The 21,121-nt window shown below is 37.1% G+C and overlaps 1 protein-coding gene across 10 annotated transcripts in view; it reads left to right on the forward strand.

The window, feature by feature from the left end:
- The window catches only part of Pcl (polycomb protein Pcl), a 374,533-nt gene that overhangs the window by 52,969 nt on the left and 300,443 nt on the right, over positions 1-21,121 (forward strand). The window lies entirely within an intron of this gene.

The following is a 21,121-nucleotide window of genomic DNA, read 5'->3' on the forward strand; positions in this document are numbered from 1 at the left end:
CCCTTGGGCTAGAGCCAGATATAACAGGTTGGCCCTGTTGAAGAAATACTTACGTTGGGCGGGGTCCAGTTTTTGCCATGCTGAAAGAGCCCAAGGGGTGGTTGCTGCATCGTGGTGATCGCGTCCCGTAGGGATGAGGGCGAGCTGTTCCCGTAATGCGAGGGCGATCTGGTAGACCTTGGCGTCTGGTGGGGTTGGGAGGCCTTTGTCGTAAGTCGCTGGCTGGGGTTTTCTCCAAGGGATGACTTCGTCTTGCGGCTGTAGGTCCTGTTTGTCTGTGCCGCCGTCATAGGTTGGTTGTTCCTCTTCTAAAAAAGAATCCATTCTGGCCTCGAGGTCTTTGAATCTGTCGGACATAGCTTGGATGGCCGTGGTCAGGACATCTATGTTTGCCTGAGACATGTCTTGTTCTGGATCAAGCTGACTGAGAATCTTGGTGACAGTGTCGATGCTACTAGTGCTCTGCGTAGCGCTTGTCTGTTGCGTGACTGGAGTGACGTTTGTAGATTTATCCAACTGCTTCCTACGTGGAGTCTGTTGTTTTGTCTGTGGGTACGTAGAGTCCAACGTGGTCTGAGGCATACTCTGATGACCCGGCGCTGGTACCAGGGGTGACGTTCCCGACAAGCTGACAGCACTGAGGGTTTAGTTGCTGACCCTCTCTCACGACCAACTTTACGCAAAGTTTTTCAAGAGGGAGGTGGGAAAATGACGATGGATGCGGGAAAACGATAAATGTGCTTGACATAAAAAATAGGGGCAAAGCAAAATAATAAAATATGGGTACTGTATTTGGGCATTTTTCACCATGTAAATAATAATAATAATATAACAATATTAATGGTGTGTGGCCTCCAAATTTGGTTGCAGGTCTTTCGAGTTGTCGCGCGATAGACGATGTGCCAATTAATTAATTGAAGGAACAAGAATCCACCTGATCGATACTTTCACTTTTATTTAGCCTTAGGCTATTTCAATAGACATTAAATTAAAAGTTCAGAAACAAGTGTTAGTAGTGCATGTGTGAATGGATGTGGCGGGGAGGGGGGGGTAGAGGGGGGCATGCATTTAAGGCAATTGTTAGTTAAACTATGACTTATTATTAAAAATCTTAATGTTAAAAACACTGATGGACTAAAATATAGTTCACTATAAGTCTTGTGAATTTTCCATAAGTTCGTTGATTACTGAAGAACTTGTATGCACTATGTGAAGTATTTCTGTTGAACTGTTGGTAAAAAGTTTCCTTAAGAAGGCATCCGGTGTTTTCACGTCTCTTATCTCCTGTTGGTTGGAGAGGTGTGGCTTGTTTCGAATATGAAGTTTGCTATTTGTAGTTTGAATTGAAAAAAGTTGGATTGTCTGTATCACGACCCTTGCCTTGCGTGTTTGTTTAACTTCCTGTGCTACGGGAGTGGGTTTAATCCGGCTGCCTTCAACCTTGTATTGTAACTGTGTTGCCAAGATTATGTAGCAACTGGCGAAGAAATGTCTAACTGAACACATCATTTCGGAGCGCGAGGAAAGTTGTTCTCTCTCAAGCTCCTGATGTTACTTCATACAATTTTTCGAAACAAATTATACTACAAGCTTCAGAAAAGACTGCTGATTACAATATAAACCACTTTAAATAATTATGAAAAATAAAATCTTGAACAAGTAAGTTTAAATCCGTAGAATCATGTATTGAATATTTCAGTAAGCGGCCAAGTTTTTATTTCTTCAGCCAATAAAATTTTGTCTGCGGGAAAAATGTAAAAAATCGCCTGACTTATATTTTTTATCTGAAACATATTTCTGTGAGTCTTGTAATTTTGCTGGAAAACGCCCCGGAAAGCGATCGTGTAAATGTCGCAAGCTGAGGCAGTTCAGGGCGCGCGCACGAGCACAGGCTGCAGGACCCCGTAAATACTTTCGGATTACATATTAATCCGTATCAGTTTTATTACATTATAACTTTAAATATTTGAATACTGTATATTGTACCGAGTAATATAGAAAAAGAACTACTTTAAAGAATAGGTTTACACTAATTTACAATGAAGTAAGAATCGGTTTCTGGCTTCAAGGTAGCCTTAGTCACCGTCATCACCCATCTCGCTGTCTGTTGAGTCGTCTTTTACACTGATGATGAATGGCTCCATTCTTTCGTCCCTTACTATTTCCTTGGCCCAATCGTCTGTTTGAACATTTTCCGCGCGATTGAAGCACTTTTCCCAATCTGCAGCAGTCACATGGTCGATGGCTTTTCTACGCTCTTTATTTTGAATGTCTTGTCCCTCTCTGCCACTTCTCTCTTGACTTGAGCCCAAATCAATTCACATTCACTATCCATCTTTAACTGCACTTACGATGCAAGCTCAACAGCTGCATGACAGGGAATGACTCGGGTAAGGCGGCTTGGAGCGGATGGGCTTCAGTTTGACAGCACTGCACGATCAGCGTTGCCAATCCGTGCCCGGGGATAAGCGACTCTCGACCATCTGTCGCTTCGCCGTTCCCATATCTGACGACAGCGCAGTTTTCCTCACCCGCCTAATTTGGTGGCCGCGACAATAGTAACTGTGCCCTAAAATAAGGCCAAAAAAAACTTAAAACATGATGTATGCATTTTAGGGATAGGTAACAAATATTGGAATGTTTTCAGCCAAAAAGTACCAAAAGGTGGTTAGCAATAATAGAGCAGATATATTTAATCATGCTGAAAGCTATAGTATATTAAAACTTTCAACATTCATTCATTCATTCATTCATTCATTCATTCAGTATCATAACTTGAGGCGCAGTTCTCATTCGGTATCCGATGGGGTGGGCAACTGATATGGATCATGTCGCTGTTTTTATTGCGATGTAACACACTGTCTGTTTTCTTGTCGCCTACTGTTATCGTGAAGATGCCCTGGAACTCAATGATTAAGCTCTTGAGCTTCTCAAACGAATTTACTTCTAAGTGTCCTCCAGCATCAGATATCACTGATGCCAGTATCTGTCTGTCGTTGGGCAGCATTATCCATGTTACTAGGTGGTGTATTCCAGAGCATTGGAGCATTTCTTCTTGACAACCCAGTCATGTACACCACAATTGTTTCATAAGCCTGCATTGCTGCAATTTTAGAACAGGTAACCCATCAACCATGTTTTGAATACGTAGTGAAATGCAGGTAATTGAATTGTAAGTAAATTATTAAAAGTGGAATAGACTTCTACTCTTTATCAAAAAAATGAGTGATATAATGTTTCCTGTTTACTTTTTAGATGGTTAAGCTTGTTGGCGCTTGCAGTGTTAGCTACTGTAGATATTTTCACTCGGTATTGATTAAATTTAGTTTAGTATCGGTGTGTACACTAAGCCGTATTTCTGTAATTTGTTTATATTGGAAGGAGTGATGAAAATTTGTCCTGTCATTGATAATATGCTAAATTTAATAATAATGTGCACCAATGAATAATCCACGCACCGTAATTTTAGGAGAGAATTGAAAAAAAGGAAAATTGCCTTTGTGTTTTATTATAAGATATTAATCCTAGATAATAATGTACTCTAAAACTGAATAAAATATCAATTTGTTTTAAGGAAAATACATTCTTCAGATGCTATTGGGTAGGCAAACTGCTTGCTCGAAATTGTCATGAGGTTTACTTACCTTCCTCTGATATTTTGTATTTAGTTAGCTTTGCATGTGTTGAAGTTAGTGTGCTGTCTGTTTTTAGCTGTATAGGAACATGTTGTGCGAAATTCCTTTTGATTACTATTTGTTTTTTGAAGTAACGTTTTGTTTTATCACCATTCGCAGATACAACTTTCTCTGACAGCGTACTTTCTTCCTGGTGCATGTTTTACAATGTTTTCAGCATCCTCAATAACGCTAAGCTTTTCTTAACCCTAAGCTTTTCTTTAGCCATGAATGAGCAATTACGAGAACTTGTAGCTGTGGTTAATTCATACTTGCCAACTTTCCCGATTTAGGCGGGAGACTTCCGATTTTCGACAGTTTGTCCTGCCTCACGATTATTCTATTATTTCTCCTGATTTTAGATTTTTTTTTTTTGGTGAACTTCAAACATTTGTTTTCAAATCCCGCCATTTCATCTTTTTTATGCCAGTGGCCGGAAGTCCTTTGCTCATTGGCCACTTTCAAACAAAATGAAAATGAAAACCTACAACCTGTTATCCAGTCTGTGACCAGCTCAAGGGTGTAATGAATGAACCATATATAATCTATTATTACAATGGGGTCGCCACTCCCAGCGTGATTATTAATGACTGATAAATGCTATGAAATGATAATGGAGAGTGTTGCTGGAGTGAAATATGACAGGGAAAACTGGAGTACCTGTAGAAAAAACCGTCCCGCCTCCGCTTTGTTCAGCACAAATCTCACATCGAGGGACCAGGATTTGAACCACAGTAACCAGCGGTGAGAGTCCGACGCGCTGCCATCTGAGTGACGGAGGCTCTTTTCAAATGAAATAAATTTGATTCCCGGTACCGTGCCGCCAGAGATTTACGAATGGGAGGAAGGTTGATATGCGGTAAAAGCGGTACATGTAACTCCCCTCCACTGGGTGTGTGTCTAAAAAGAGCTGTACTACCTCGGGATGAGGAAACGAGTTTACTTTAGTTGAGAAATATTCGCGGCTGTTGCTATTTATACAGCAGGTGAGATCATTAACGAAGTGGTCGTTTAATATCTCTTAACTCGGGCCAGTATAGATATATGTTTGGAGAGAAGCAAGTTTAAAACGTGATAAAAACTATCCAATTAAAATGAATGTTTTACTCGCCAAGGAACCTAACAAATATAAGAATAATTTTATCTCTCCACGTACTTTAGACGATTTTCGGAGACGCCAAACAAAACATAATAGTGTATGGGTTAATAAAAAAAAAAAGAGACAACGAACGTACGAAATTAATCATTATGATAATAAAACGCATTACTGCCACACCTGTAGATAATAATATAAGAGAATTTATTGGACTCCAACCTATTGAATACATTACAGGATGTTAACATTTTTAGTTAAACATCGTTAAAATGGAGACATGTTTCGCCCTCATGTGGGGCATCATCAGTCATATCAAAGCACCTCAAAATTAAACCAGACGTCTGGTTGGAAATTATGAACATAATATGTAAGAAAAAATACATTAAAAACGCGTACAAAGTCCTATCCTAAACGAAATAACAATAGACTAGTTACACATAGTAAAACACGTTAGTGGTTTCTTAATATTAAAATGAGGCCATCATATGCACAGTATAAAAATGGAAGTATTCAAAGTCCATATGATATTGAGTTCGATGGTAGTTCTACGTAGTATATACAAATGTTGGCAAAATAAAACACAATTTATAATTACTGTACACTTGTTTATAATTGTTAAAAATTGATGAGGTAAAACATTCCAATTTGTCTACTTTGTAATTTGGCTCCAACTAAAATAATTCGCCCTAGGATTCATGAGGTAGTCAACTCTGTTGGTCACTCTCTATTTGAATGGAGTGCACAGTGCAAGTGAACAGCTTTTGTTGATTATAAACTGAGGCTGTGCTAAGACAGAGTTAAAACAACACCGGCTTCAAATGAAGATAGTTAAAAACATCATTAGGTTCTTCCTAGTTGACTAAAGGTTTGCGTATATTTTGTTGTTGAAGTGTGGGAAAGTCAGTTGTTGGTTGAATGGGCAACGGTCGAAAATGTTGTGCAGTGCAATCGGTGTTTGAGCTGTCCTACATGTGAGGGAAATCTGAAAATGGAGGATTTGTCTTAATTAGTTAAGTGAAATGACGGAAAAAGAGAAGAAAAGGGGAAATCATTGAGAAATGAAAAATGTGAAAGTTAAAAATTTACCTTGAAAGCTGTTGAGCTGTTACCTAATTGTTAGGAGGTTTGTGGAGCACTGGCTGTCGCTAATGTCCTACTCCTCGTGTTGTACGTGTGACGTCTTAGAGGAGGGGAGTGGATTTGAGAAGGCGGGGCTGTGGGTATGTGATTGGCGCTTGGGGAGGAGTTGTGTGTATTGGAGGGAGAATAGGGGCGTGATGAGTTGAGCGACTTAGTGGGGGTGTTTGGAGAGCTTGTTTTGAGGACGTTAACAAGTCTTTTGTCTTTCAGATTTAAACTACTGAGCGAAAATATTAATTGTTCGTAAAGAGGGCTTCGGTTGTCTATTGGATCATTTAAATTTTTATTCTTATATTTTTGGTCCAAAAAATGTATAAATTTTCGAACTCGGTCATGAGCCTGCCTTTATCTAGTCTTTTTAAAATTTGGAGATCCTGTTCGATTGTGGTAAAGCTATGTCCGGTGTCTTTCATATGGATGCTCATGGCTGAGTGTTTATTGTGCTTTTGGGCATTGAAATGTTCTGCATATCTAATTGCAAAGCTTCTACCAGTTTGACCGATATATGAACTGTTACATTCAGCACATTTCAGTCTATAAATGCCTGAGCCCGAAAATTTATTGTTGTCCGAGTTTATCTTATTGTGGTTGAAAAATAGCTGTTGATTAGAATTATGGGTCTTATAGGCTACCTTAATATCATGTTTTTTTAAAGGGGTAGCGATTTGATGTATAATGGGGTTAATGTAGGTGAATGATGCATATTTAGGCTTGTTAATTTTTATTGGGGAGAGGTTTGTGGCCAATTTCAATTTCACTTTATTGATTATTTTCTGTATGATTGAGGGATTGTATCCATTGAAAACAGCTATTTCTTTTATGGTACTTATTTCTTTTTTTAAATTGACGGTTGACATGGGAATTTTTAACGCTCTGTACGCTAAACTGTAAAATGAGGCTTGTTTGTGCGATTGTGGGTGAAGAGAATTTTGTTTTATGGTTGTGGGAGTGAATGAAGGTTTTCTGTGAATCTGGAAATCAAAATTGTTTAAGGTCCTGGTGATTGTAATGTCTAAAAAATTGATGAAATTATTGTCCTCATCTTCTTTAGTAAACTTGATGCAATTATCAAGGCTGTTTAAGTAAGTTAGTATGTCTTCACTATTGTTGCAGCTTTTGTCTATTATTGCTAGTGTGTCATCGACATAGCGTAGCCAAAAACACAAACCATTAATGCTGTTTGTTATTTTACTATTTTCGAGGTTGTCCATATAAATTTCGGCGAGTATTCCCGAAATGGGATCACCCATGGCTAGACCTTCTTGTTTGTATATCTTATTATTGAACGTAAAATAATTGTTATGAAGGACGAAAGTTAGTAATTGTAAGCATTCTTCTATTTCTAACTGACTTAAGGTGCTGTGTTTAGAAAGATTAGTTCGTATGATTTCGATAGTTTTTTTAGCGGGAATGTTCGAGAACATATTAGTAATGTCAAATGAGCACATTATGTGGTTAGGCTGCAAATGAAATTTATTTAAAGTTTCGCATAATTCTATTGAGTTTTTAATAGGGTGTTTATTGTGAAATGTGAAGTGTTTCTTAATGAATTTTTGGAGGAACTGAGAAGTTTTGTACGTTGGGCTATTTCGGCTATTTATGATGGGTCGAATGGGAACGTCATTTTTATAATTTTTATAATTTATAATTACTGTACACTTGTTTATAATTGTTAAAAATTGATGAGGTAAAACATTCCAATTTGTCTACTTTGTAATTTGGCTCCAACTAAAATAATTCGCCCTAGGATTCATGAAGTAGTCAACTCCGTTGGTCACTCTCTATTTGAATGGAGTGCACAGTGCAAGTGAACAGCTTTTGTGTTTTATTTTGCCAACATTTGTATATACTACGTAGAACTACCATCGAACTCAATATCATATGGACTTTGAATACTTCCATTTTTATACTGTGCATATGATGGCCTCATTTTAATATTAAGAAACCACTAACGTGTTTTACTATGTGTAACTAGTCTATTGTTATTTCGTTTAGGATAGGACTTTGTACGTGTTTTTAATGTATTTTTTCTTACATATTATGTTTATAATTTCCAACCAGACGTCTGGTTTAATTTTGAGGTGCTTTGATATGACTGATGATGCCCCACATGAGGGCGAAACATGTCTCCATTTTAACGATGTTTAACTATAAATGTTAACATCCTGTAATGTATTGAATAGGTTGGAGTCCAATAAATTCTCTTATATTATTATTGAGATTCTTTCAATACGGAAAATAAAATGATTTTCAACACCTGTAGATATCCACAAATGCGGTATATTTTCCTTTTTTTAAAATTTTTAAAATTCTTTCAGTCAGGGAACTTTTGGCACAATCAGGGCGATAATATACCTAACCTAAACAATGTGGTCTGTCTTATCTCATGGGCAGCTGTTTACATAAATCCTGATGTGATAAATGTAGAGAACAAGCATGAAATATAGGCTACCTAAAAATAAGGGTCTGTGTTTCAACAGCCGCAGTTATCAAAAGAATGTTTCCAGTTACTATGTATTACATTTGGAAGCACAACTTGTAACATACCTATGCTAGTTATCAGCTGATGGTTTGGCATGCCTTCTACAGCATGGTTTTATTCGGAAGAAGTGGCTTCTGCTACATATACACCAACTGGGAATATCAGAGACCATCTCCAGAAACCATTTATGAATAGATTCACACTGTTTAGACTCTATAGTCGGGAACGCAATTATTTTTATAAGGTTCAAAAATGACGGGACCTGGTATGCTCTCGATTGCAGTGCATGGCTCAAAGAGAATGAAGCTTGGCTGACGCGACTGACAAGAAGGCAGTGAAGATGATGTCAATTGGAATGCCGCACACGCCGGTAGCAGGGCAAGGTAGTTGGCGGCGCAAGGCGATAATTCAAATGAAAGCAGTGATAAGGTCTACTGTGTGGTAGGCCTACTGCTGAGCTGACAGAGCAAATGACTGGCCATTAAGTTATTTTTTTTTATTAATACTTAATTATATGATAACACGATACCCTTATCCCTTTTTTCTATGAGGTTGAGTATGAAGTGAGACGAATCTTCATAGCGAGTTTTTACAGCCGTATGCCCTTTCTGATGTCAACCTCACCAGAGGATATGAGATGTAACGAATGGCGTGATATGAGTAACTAAAACGGACTCTTATATGTACCGTAGGTCTAAAAGTCGTGTTCACCATTTGTCTTTTTACGTTTAGAAATACTGCCTTCCGACGAAAATAGCAAGTATAACTTTAATACATTCTAAGTTTGTTAAATAATAGTGTAGAATGGTTGCATGTACAATTTATAGCTCTGTATAGCCTAGAAGTCATGTGTTCGGTGCACAAACTTTTGAGGTTATTGCATATTCGACCCCCCTTTACTATTTTTGGCTGTAAAAGTGGGGGAAAATGGGTCTAATACGCAAGTAAATACGGTAATATGGTGTCAAATTGCTTATACAATGGGACCGGTTTCAACCCCATTATGAGCCATCTTCAGCCATGGACTAAAATTTAAATGTATAGTGCAAATACGATCAAATTAACACTTAAAAATATTATGTATTACAAATTATTTTACAGAAGAGGTAAAAAATATCTGTCTATACAGTAGAACCTTGTTAATTCAAAGTCGTTGTGACGCAAAAATCGGACTTGGAATTACGTGATTTTAAATTAACCGCCGCTAACTCGAAGTTCAGAAATGCCAACCCCTGGTGCATCACAAAATATTCTAAGATCCTTTATAGCATGCAACCACCTTGATTCACAGTTAAACCTTTCAAATGCCAATGGGAAAAAATTCCCAAATGTATCCAACAAGGTGCATTTATTGAACTAATGCTCTTGGATAACGCCATACAATGTTGCACCATCCTGAGGGGATTTCTTTCTTGCACCATATTGGGCGACCCAACAATTGCTCCGGCTATTTTCCCCTCATCCAACCATCACTTCTACAGATCATTATATGGATGAATGCATTTAAGAAGAACGATGCTAAGTGTCGGTAGCTATGCCCGCTTCTAACATTCATTGAATAAACAGTATGTGCATCATAAAATATAAGCGATATCGCAATCATTTCTCATATCACATTTATCGATAGGATAATCCTTAAATTGCCACACGACACCTCTCAGGGATAATTAAAATGCATCTGTGAATAGTATTATTTTTACGTGAGGTCAACTGGGAAACCGCATTTCCTTTTTAATAAATTACCATCGATACCATCCATCCATCGGAGTCAATGTTAAGTTGTCCAAGTCCAATCATTCGAAGAAAAGAAAAGAGAATTTTTTTTTAAAAAATTAATTAATTCAAAATCATCTATACCATAATGATATTAGCCTATCTTCAATAATAACCTCTAAATTGAATAATCTATAGTTTATTTCATGATTCTAGAATCATAAAAGAAAATCTAATAACATTTATTTACATCAATTATCTTCCTTCTCTCTATATGGAAAAAAAAAAATTAATCTATCTACAATCTGATTCAACTGATCCTCTTGCACTTTTTATCCGCATCATAAAAATAAAGAATAAATTCTCTTAAGCACATAAATCGTAGGTACATATTCTATCTGTTGTAGATGTAGTTAAATATTCTCTGAAATTAATTATCTCATAATAATAATTAAAATTAATTGATAAGCAGAAAAAAAATTAATATGGGTTAAAAAAAATCGAAGTCCCTAAGCCTTAGTAAACTTCATAACAAATATGCTTAATCTGAGTCCATCAGCTCTTGTTTCTTTCTAAAAAAAATATAAAATGCTTATTTTCGTCGATATTAAATTGATATTCTGTCACTAACACATGTATATCTTCCAATATTATAACGTCAGCAGTTGCAAGTAAGTTCCAAGTATATAACAGCTCAAAATGGCTATTTCAAATATATATCGATCATTAAATGAAAAATATTGGTCACTTTGACCATGTCATTTGGTTAAAATATTCAGATAACATCCTAAAATTAAATGTAGGTATCGTATAAAGATCAATTATTATCGTAGTTCAAATAGAAAATATACCTATCATGATTTATGGTTTCACCAATGTCCAATCAAGTATCATAAAATTTGTAGGAATGTATTTGGTAACGTATTTTATTTAATTCTAGTAGAGATTCAAATTATGAAATTGCTCTATCAATTAAAGACATTCTCGATACCAAACTTCAAATAACATTCAGTACAACGTTGACATATTCTCTTTGAAGACAAGAAGTTTCCCCTTATTTATTTCTTATTTGGATATTTAATCTGAAGACAGTTTACGGTAACCCACATACGAAATCTATGATGTATTTCATTGTATTCATGTACCACTAACCCAATATATCTCGCATTACCATTTTAATATCTTGCCGCATATGTCAAACATCACCATTGGCCAGTAATACGTCGTATTTACCACCAAAATTATCCATAAGCATATCTATCTCTCCATTTACCAATATTAATTACCATAATATCTCGTCATTCATTCCCATAAATATATCTCAGCGAATAATTATTCGTAAAACCACATCAACATGTCACTCAAATCCTAACTTCCCTACGTAAACATTTACGCGGCAAATCATCTTAACATATCATTAATGTACTGCAACGGTACATTTCTGGGTTAAGTTTCATTTGTAATACACATGAACACGTTATCCTGTAAATGAAACACATGTATAAACTAAACAAGTTAATATTTACTCACATGTCATTGCGTCGTAATTGTAACCAGATCTAAGTTACTCAGAAATCAGCTATCTTCTTTAAAACATTACGTCTGGGATATGTCTCTTTGTATACGTTGTTTCAATCCCATAATGGTTGAAAACATCACTTTAAATCTCTCCTTCTTCAATTATAAACATTCCTATACTATGACATTGATTATAAACTCTGGAAGAAATACCTACTCCCATAATGATAAATCAACTAGGATAATCTCATTGCAAAGATAGTATCGACTGAGATTTCATCACGAAGAACTCCGTAACAAGCAACATATCAATGTTCACTACAAATATTTAAATACTACGTCTACGACACATTAGTCTCAAGATAATAAAATAATTCTTTGGAACTTAGCTTGCGGCTGCTGATGTTAGATGACTGGGTTAAGCTCCGATGTTGTCATCTTAGGGCTGCGTAGAAAGTCCCCAACATCAGCTACGTCACCATCAGTTTGTAGTCTCAAAATCCGGGTTAGCAGGAACAGCTGGGCGGTCTACGTCGGAAAGTCGGCTCCATTTCTGATTTAGCCTCTCATGTTGTAGCCGTTAGTCATATATGAAAGAAACATTTCCAATATGGCAATTAATATCACGTCCATATCCTTCAGAATGTTCTACAAAGAATCTAGATTATATTTTCGTTTCAGGTTATTATGTCAGAAATTCAATGTCAATTCCTTGCGACAGATTTTAACAGGTAAATTATCAAATTAGCTTTTAATTTTTTTTTTATCCAGCCAATCATCCTATAATACGTTAAATTTGACTTGGTATTTCGTAATGGCCTTCGGTCTTTATTCCGACTACTGTCCGGATACTATTCAACTTCTTCTGACTATCTGCCTCGATATTTGATCAGATATAGGCGTAATTCTAAAATTTCTTCACTGTGCAGGTTCTTCAGCTCTTATTAATTGAAATATCTCCCTTCTTCTTTCCGTGAGGATTATTTTTTTCGTAGATAAACTTACTTCGAAGTTTTGCATACCAAAATTTGTTTATTGTTCACACTCTTCCTCTTTTTTAACAATTTTAAAAACTTTCTATTTTTTTATCACGGCCGCATGGATTCTTTATAACTTTACGCCTAACTCCATGACCTAGGCATACTTAATTCGCCAAATGAACATCTTTGCCGTCACATGCATGGCCTCCTTGATTTTATGTGTCCGTATTATATATACTCTGAAATCACGGCCTATTTAACTTACTATATTCGTTCTTTTTTAGATGTATGGCTCAATTACATAATCTTTGCGATCTCATTACCGTGCATGGCAAACTTTTAACATCGTATGACATCCTTTATTCCGTTATCAGGACGATGAAAACGGTACAATGTCAAACGTAACCTCACACCCAGGAAGTACCTAAACACTATTCAGACAAGGAGTACAGTAATCTAAAGCACTTGCACAGGGGAGCCAACAAGGCTGTCCAAATTGGAAACACATTACACCAACAAAACAAATTAAAAAAACCGAGGCATATATTGGAAACGCATGTGGCACCAACTAAACAAACTTTAAAAGCCCAGGCATCCTATGTTTAAAACAAATATCAGGAATAATAGATAACTTTGTACACTACCTGAATAGTTCACAAATGTTTAATGATCCAGTAGGGCTTTTTTTTGTCACACATTAGGCTTATTGCCTTTTAAAGAAAGAATATATGAGAGGTTGCTTCATCTGTTTTTTTTATAAACACTAGCTATGAACTGCTCCATGTGGGCCATAGCCTTAATTGTAGCATCGTCAGCATCACTTGCACTTTTCACTGAATCCAACACGGCGAGAGCGGGATGTACATCATTCTTTGACGGAATAGTTGCCGCCTGCGCCTTATCTTCGTCGTGTTCAACATCAGCTGTAGCTGCATCTCCCTCTGGCATCACGTGAACACAGCTGATCATCATGGCGGAATCCCGCTCTTCCGAGGTAGTCCCCGCATGGTCTATGGTGATGTATTCGGAGAAAGTCATACTGACATCAGACTTGCCGTAACTCCTCCCATTCATCTTCATTGTCCTCTTCTTCTCCTCCTCCTCCTACTTCATTTAACGAACCAAAACCACACTTGATGAAGCAGTTTTTGATTGTCGATGAAGGAACAGAGTCCCAGGTAACTGTCACACTCCGCATTTCATCAATTACATTCCACTTGCTTATTTCTCCCGCCGGAATATTTCTAGCAACTTCCCGGAGAAAGTGCCTGTCATCCAAGAATTTTTAGATTTATATTTGCACGGAAAGTGCCTGATGCCCTTAAAACATCGCGGCTTATCTAACTTGCCTATGACAAGAGGAGGAAGTCTCTCGCTTCCGTCCACATTGCAACACAGAAGGACTGTGACCCAATCCTTCTATGATTTCCCGCCATGGCACTTCTCTCTTTTGAAACCATAAGTCCGTTTTGGCTCGGCATTAAAAAACAATGCAGTCTCATCGGCGTTGAAGATATTGTTCGGTGCATACAAATTAATAAAGTGAGGCACGTTTTCACGCCAACTCTCTGCATCACTAGTGTTCACTGATTCGGCTTCTCTGAATACTGCCTGCCACGTGATACTGTGCCGTTCCTTAAAACGCTGAATCCACCCTTTCGAACACTGAAACTCAAGACCCATCTTCAGCGCCAGTTCATTCGCCTTCCCCTTAATCTCGCCATCTACAGGGATATTGTTTGCCCAAACATCCCGAAACCACTCGATCAATTGTACTTCCAAATCAGTGTGTTTAGCTCCTCGAATGTGCATTCGCTTTGCTGTATTTACACCCTCCATTTCCTGAGCTTCTATGCTCTCACGATTTTTTAAAATCATTGAAAGTGTGGACACAGGAATTCCAAAGTCCTTTGCTATTTCAATTTTCGTTTTTTGTCCTTTGTCAACCTCCTGTATAATTTTCACTTTCTCACTAAGTGTCTTTGAAGAATACTGACACTTAGCCATCTCAACACAAAAAAAGGAACACATGTGCCCTAAACTAAAATATCGTAACAATAAACTAAAGCACAGTATTAATAAAATATAACAACTTCGAAGTTTATAACTGCACACTAAAACTTTAAATAAAATAAGTAACTAGAAGAATACAAAAGAACTATGATTTCACTAGAACTTGGCAACTCTGAAGCACGCTGTAGACACACCAAACTCAAAGTGAAAGTGCGGAAAGATACACGTTCCGGAAGACGCGTTTTATCGTGACGCGGATAATTTTTAATTCAAATTACGCCGTAAAGTATTATTTTGAACAAATTGAAGGACAATTTCAAATTAAAAGTCTTGAGTTTCAATACTGGGACTGACGTTCTTTGAACTATGAATTATCCGTATTTCAAATTAAACAATTTAATTAACATGTAAAACCGTACCTAGTGTTTTGGGGAACGAGAGATTCTTCGAATTACGCGGCATTTTGAATTAACCCATTTTGAATTATCAAGGTTCTACTGTAATACTATAATTAGTGAATTTGAAGTCCACTAGTTGAATTTTATCATGTGTGACATTACCATTGGTATTAATCGAAAATAAACAGTCCTAAGAAGTAACCTCTGTACATGTACAGTTAAAATATTAAAAATTGGACCTGAGCAATATTAAAATTGGAGCTGACCTGTTACACTGGTGTTGAAAATTAAAATAACCGTCTTGTCTGCTTAGTAAAAGTCTGCCTTGCTGAGTAACATGTATCTGTGAAAGTTGTGTCAAATGCAACGTGGGTGTGTTTAAACATGTACACACACAGTGAGTAGACTTAGGATGGTACAATTGATTAATTTGATAGAAGGGACCTTGCCAGATCCAAAAGGATTGTTACTGACGAGCTGTTTGTCAATAAGGTTAGTGCTTGAGCAAATAGGTCTGAAAAGGGAAGAAAATTGGAATAAATGTGTGTTATAAAAGGAACAAGTAGTTAAACAAAGTTGTATGATGTCAACATATGCACATATACCCAGGAACAAAGAACAACTGATCAAGCAGAGGGAGATGTGTATTGGAAGGGACGAAAGGATATATTAGTTCAGAGGGGAAGAGAGGCATGGCTACATTTAACCCAGATTATCCTGAATTATTTTATTTTTGAGAAAGTGAGTTTGTCAAACACATTTCCTCTGAATTGCCTGTAAATATCAATGTGCATAACGATTTATTATTCTCTTGTTAGTTTGTACAAAATGTGCCGACCGTATATATAGGTCGATAGGATAATACAGGTACAACTTGGTACCTGTAGATATATGAAAGCATTTTAATTAACAATTAACAATTATTCTTGAGTCGTTATCGCTTCCTAATATACAGCATTACCCCTTAGTGTGGTAAACTACAAAACATTTTACGTATAACATGACATCACATTTTCTGCAGCGAGTGGTTATCTTTTGGGGGCAATAACGGCATCTTGTTTGAACATCTTGTGGCATGATTAAGTTACCTAGTTTTTCAAGTCTTGAGTCAGTGTTCAAACTTAGTGTCTTTCTATTTTGGTTTTTTCGTTTGTCAGTTTCTAGGAGCGCTGTTGCTACTCACCTCCTGAAAGCAAGCTGATCCAGCTTACCCGAATTCTTCCTGTGAAGGAGACAAGCATGTCAGTGCAGTGCATTAGTACAGTATAGTACCATTTTTTTAAAACCTCAAATAGCTATTCGATACAGTGAGGTGTTCTGATCTGAGCGATCTACACCACCCATGTTTGCTGTAAGCAGAGAAGAGTCGAGGCTGCTTTACCTGAATTTTTTTTTTTTTTTTTTGGTCTTGCTGGGAGAACCTTGTGACACTTCGACATGGAAGAACGATAACTGCATTTGAACACCCAGACACGACGTTGTATAATTACATTTGCACAACACAATCTTTCCTTCTGCTGTTACCGAGCTCGATAGCTGCAGTCGCTTAATTGCGGCCAGTGCCCTGTATTCGGGAGATAGTAGGTTCGAACCCCACTGTCGGCAGCCCTGAAAATGGTTTTCCGTGGTTTCCCATTTTTACACCAGGCAAATGCTGGGGCTGTACCTTAATTAAGGCCACGGCCGCTTCCTTCCCATACCTAGCCCTTCCCTGTCCCATCGTCGCCGTAAGACCTATCTGTTATTACATGTAGTAAATATCATTTCTGGTCCGTATTGATGATATTTGATTGAAATAATAACAGTAAGTTATTTATTAGACCACCTAATCAATACAAAATCTAGTCTTGGATGATTTACATAAATTTGTTAACTAATAGTGGTACATGTTTCGCCTTCCCTGAAGGCATCATCAGCCATAGTCTTAACCTTAAATTTAACATTTTTAAAATTAATTTCATTATTACATGTTATTTAGACGCTTATTTTTAATTTAGAGGTTACAATGGTCAAAAATAGGAAGAAGTAAAAATAAATCGGAAAATCGGGAGAAGAGTTATAAACCGGAAAGTTTCCGGGTAAATCAGAAGAGTTGGCAAGTATGCAACAGGGTTCTCGATTGTCCACTACAATTCTATAGTGAAGAAGATGAAGAGGGGATCTTTCAATTATAAAACAGCAGAAGGGTTTTTTTTTTTTTTTTGCTAGTTGCAAGTATGCAACAGGGTTCTCGATTGTCCACTACAATTCTATAGTGAAGAAGATGAAGAGGGGATCTTTCAATACTCCTCCCCTAGGATAAACGATAAATTCTTGTGTGTTTGTGTAATTTACGAAACCTCATTTTCAGGCATATTTATTTGACGCTTTATTGCGTGAGTGTTTCGGCCATCACCTTCGTGTATCGTATTTCCCGCTCACCAGGCGGCAATCGTCCTGCTAGCATGAGAGGCTAGCACGCGCTAGCGACTCAGTTAATCTGGATGGAAGAATGAGTTTGTTATTGTTGTTCGGGTGCTCTTAACATCATTTCTGTGCATAGTTTCGTCGGAGTCGTAGGCCACGTGTTTTTCCTTGCATGTCTATGCTTTCCCACCCCGCTCTCTGTCAAAGTTTTATGTTAATAATGTATGGAGGGGCCAATGACCTCGATGTTAAGCCCTTTTAAACAACAGGCATCATCATCATCATCAATAATGTATGGTACATATTGAATTGTTTTGTATGTGTTAGTTTCGCGTATTTAAGTGCGTACATTTAATTAGTTGAATGTTTTTAAGGGGGTTGTGTCGGTGACAGTTTCTGGCATTTTCATTTCTCGTTATGGCCAAAAAATATTACAAACGTTATCTCCAAGTGTTCAGGGATACCTATAAATTTCTGTTCATTTTACCATCTGACAAAGGAATCTACCATATTTTCTCGCGTAATTAACGCCCTTGCATAATTTACGCATCCCAATATTTTTGGGTCCAAAGTGGAGAAAAAGAAATGTTCACGCATTTGACGCACCCACAACTTCGAACATCCATCATGCAGCTCCGAAAGGGTTTCGAAATAAAGATGTCAACTACTCAAGTACCAGGGTTCCTATTACGAAAGCGGGCATTCCAAATACAGGGTAACGTGCTGCTATTGGCCGTCAGGAAATCCCACTGCACTAGTTTTACGAGTGTTTCGGGTACAGGACATTCTGTGATCTCAAAATTTTGTCAGTCCACAGTATTGGAGTAATAGTGCATCATACAAACTCGCGGTGATCAGTTGCGCCGAAACGTTTGGGGATAGGGCAGTGGGCAGCAAGTATTCAGTGTCCAAATGAAATGTACGCTACCGCGGTAACAGAAGTGCACTTCAAGTGGCCAACTAGTCTCGCAAAGCATTTCGCGGACCAAAAAGCGGCAAGTTTCCGCAAGTAGACGAGGATCTGCTTAAATATATGATTTTGTTACACAACGTTGGATAAGGAGATTCTCACGAAATAAGAATGAGAAATAGCCGCTGCACGTGTAATCAGTGTCACGGATTTGAAGGTTAGCCGAGGCTTGATTAATTTTATGAAGAGAAATGGACTTTCTCTTCGACGAAGAACAGCAATATGCCGGGGGGGAAAAAAAAAAAAAAATGATTTCAATCATTTTCATCTCTTTGTGATTGAGAAGCGTAAAGTGAAGGAATATTTGATCTCCCGTATAGGAAACGCAGGTCAGATGCCAATCAGTTTCCATATGCCACAAAGTTGAACAATCGATAAAAGAGGAACGTACAGTGTTATGGCAGAAAGCTTGCGCCTTGCATTGTTCTAAAACGAAAAACAGTGCCTAAAGCAAAATTTCCACGAGTGATCCATGTTCGTATTCAGGAAAAAGGGTGGATGGACATGTCACTTGTACAAGTTTGTATACAAACGGTTTGAGGTAATGTAGCAGTGTCCCTCCTTCGATGCCCGGCCCTTCTTGTGTTGGATAGTTTTCTTTTTTTGCTAGTACCGGTATGTCATTATTATGACTTTACATGAATTTTACTTTTATTAGTTCATGTTTATTTCACTTCAGGTCGTATTGTCATCTCGTATCGGGAAGAATATTTTCCAGTGTCGGTACTTCAAACCCATGTGTCTAACTTACCTGATGTACCCTATTTGACTTTTCAGAAAAAATCGTACCCCGGAATTTTACGCCAAATGACGATAAGTGCAAATGAGTAGAACCAATTGTGTTTATATATTATTTGAAGTATCTTTTAAATGTAAATGAATTGTAAATAATTTGTAATTATCTGAATTCCTTGAATAATTTACGCATCCGAAATTTTCGCTGGTATTTTTAGTCAAATAAGTGCCTTTATTACGCGAGAAAATAAGGTATTATGCATTTTGTTGCGTGTGCCGGTGTGACATAAATGTTATTTGTATGTGTCATAAATGAGAATGAATAAGTAAATTTTCTTGTAACAATTTTTGTTTTCTTAGTTTAAGATTTTAAATTTAATGGTCAATTCGCATTGTAACTGTAGGTATGTATACCTTTTATCCTGACCTTTTTTAAACCTGGACCGTGGTGGAATATATGTGATAAAATCCAAGAATTAAAAAAATCTTCCTGCTTTTGGTTTCTAAAAGTTGGCAGGTATGCTGTTGTCACAAACTGCATCACTAGCCTTAAAATTCCTCTTTGTTAGTTCAAGCAACAATGGTACACTGGTAAAATTTATCAAAATACAAATGATACATGGCATCAGTATTTAGGGTTGGAAGAACAGTACTGAATAATGGCACTTCCCCGAGTCCATGTTCTCGATATTCCTCTTCGTCTCTCTACGTTTCTCCTCCTGACAATGCTACTGCAGACCACAGTCATGAAGATTCTGGTGAAGGAGGTACCGAAGTAAACATTAGTAATTTCCCGGGCAGTGGGGTTACTTCACGTGATGATTCTGGAGTATCTACACCGAGTCCACCACCATATTCTGCAACATTACAGTCATCGCAGTCAAGTATTTCACATCTATCCTTCTCCAGAATAGTTACAGTCTTGTCCAGAGAAAGGGATTTTCATGTTTCCAGTAAGCTCAGTATATTCTGTATATAAATAAGAGTTCTTGTATTATCCTCTTGGCCTACATATAGGACACCAATATTTGTGTTATAAATCTGGATTATAGGCGTAGAGCATCTAATTGCAGACTAGTGTACTGAATTCATCCCTTATGCATATGTTAAAAACATAATGTGGCCAAAGTCAATAGAAACAACAATCTATTACTTAAATATTATGAGATACCGCCATCTGAAAATATTTCTGCCAGCTGCTATTGCTTCTGTCTGCCTTCCACCTAACTCCCAAAGAATGACACTTGCAGTTTTCAGGTGCACGTTCTTGAGAACCCACGTAACAATCTACTATCTATGGGGCATTATTGCTATCAGGTACAGAAGCAGAACCTGTCACCATGCTACATATAGGACGATGGGATTATCTAGGTTAAGGGGGGGCGGATGGATGACGTGGAATGGGACACCACCGAGAAAGTGACGAAAGACTGGACTTGCATTGGAGATTTTGATTTTTGTTTAAACCATATTTATTATAAATCGGAATGATTGTATCATATAGAATAAATCGGAATGATTGTATCATATAGAATGTTACGTTTTTCGGAGATTTCATTAAGTTTAAAGTTCGGGTTTGTTTATTGATCCAGGTGCATGAAACAATTTTCCAAAATGTAGAGTGAAGCGCCCTTATTGGCCACTTTAAGTATTTCCAAATCTTGTTCAATGGATGTAAATTCATGATTTAAATCCTGGATAATATGCTGACTCTTAGCAGAGAACCTATTATATTTTCTAGCATTGAGATGTTCCAGGTAGTGTGTCGAAAAACTTCTACCCGTTTGACCAATGTATGAGGCTTTACACTTCTGCTTTTGAAAACTTATTCTGTTTGTTGACTGAATGTTTCTTATAGAAGATGCCCAGATTATTATTATTATTATTATGATTATTATTATTATTATTATTATTATTATTATTATTATTATTATTATTAGTTTTGTAAGCTATTCTATTATCATACTTCATTAAAATATTAGATATTTAGTATACA

This window comes from Anabrus simplex, chromosome 3, assembly GCF_040414725.1.
Source record: "Anabrus simplex isolate iqAnaSimp1 chromosome 3, ASM4041472v1, whole genome shotgun sequence".
Taxonomy (NCBI): Eukaryota; Metazoa; Arthropoda; class Insecta; order Orthoptera; family Tettigoniidae; genus Anabrus; species Anabrus simplex.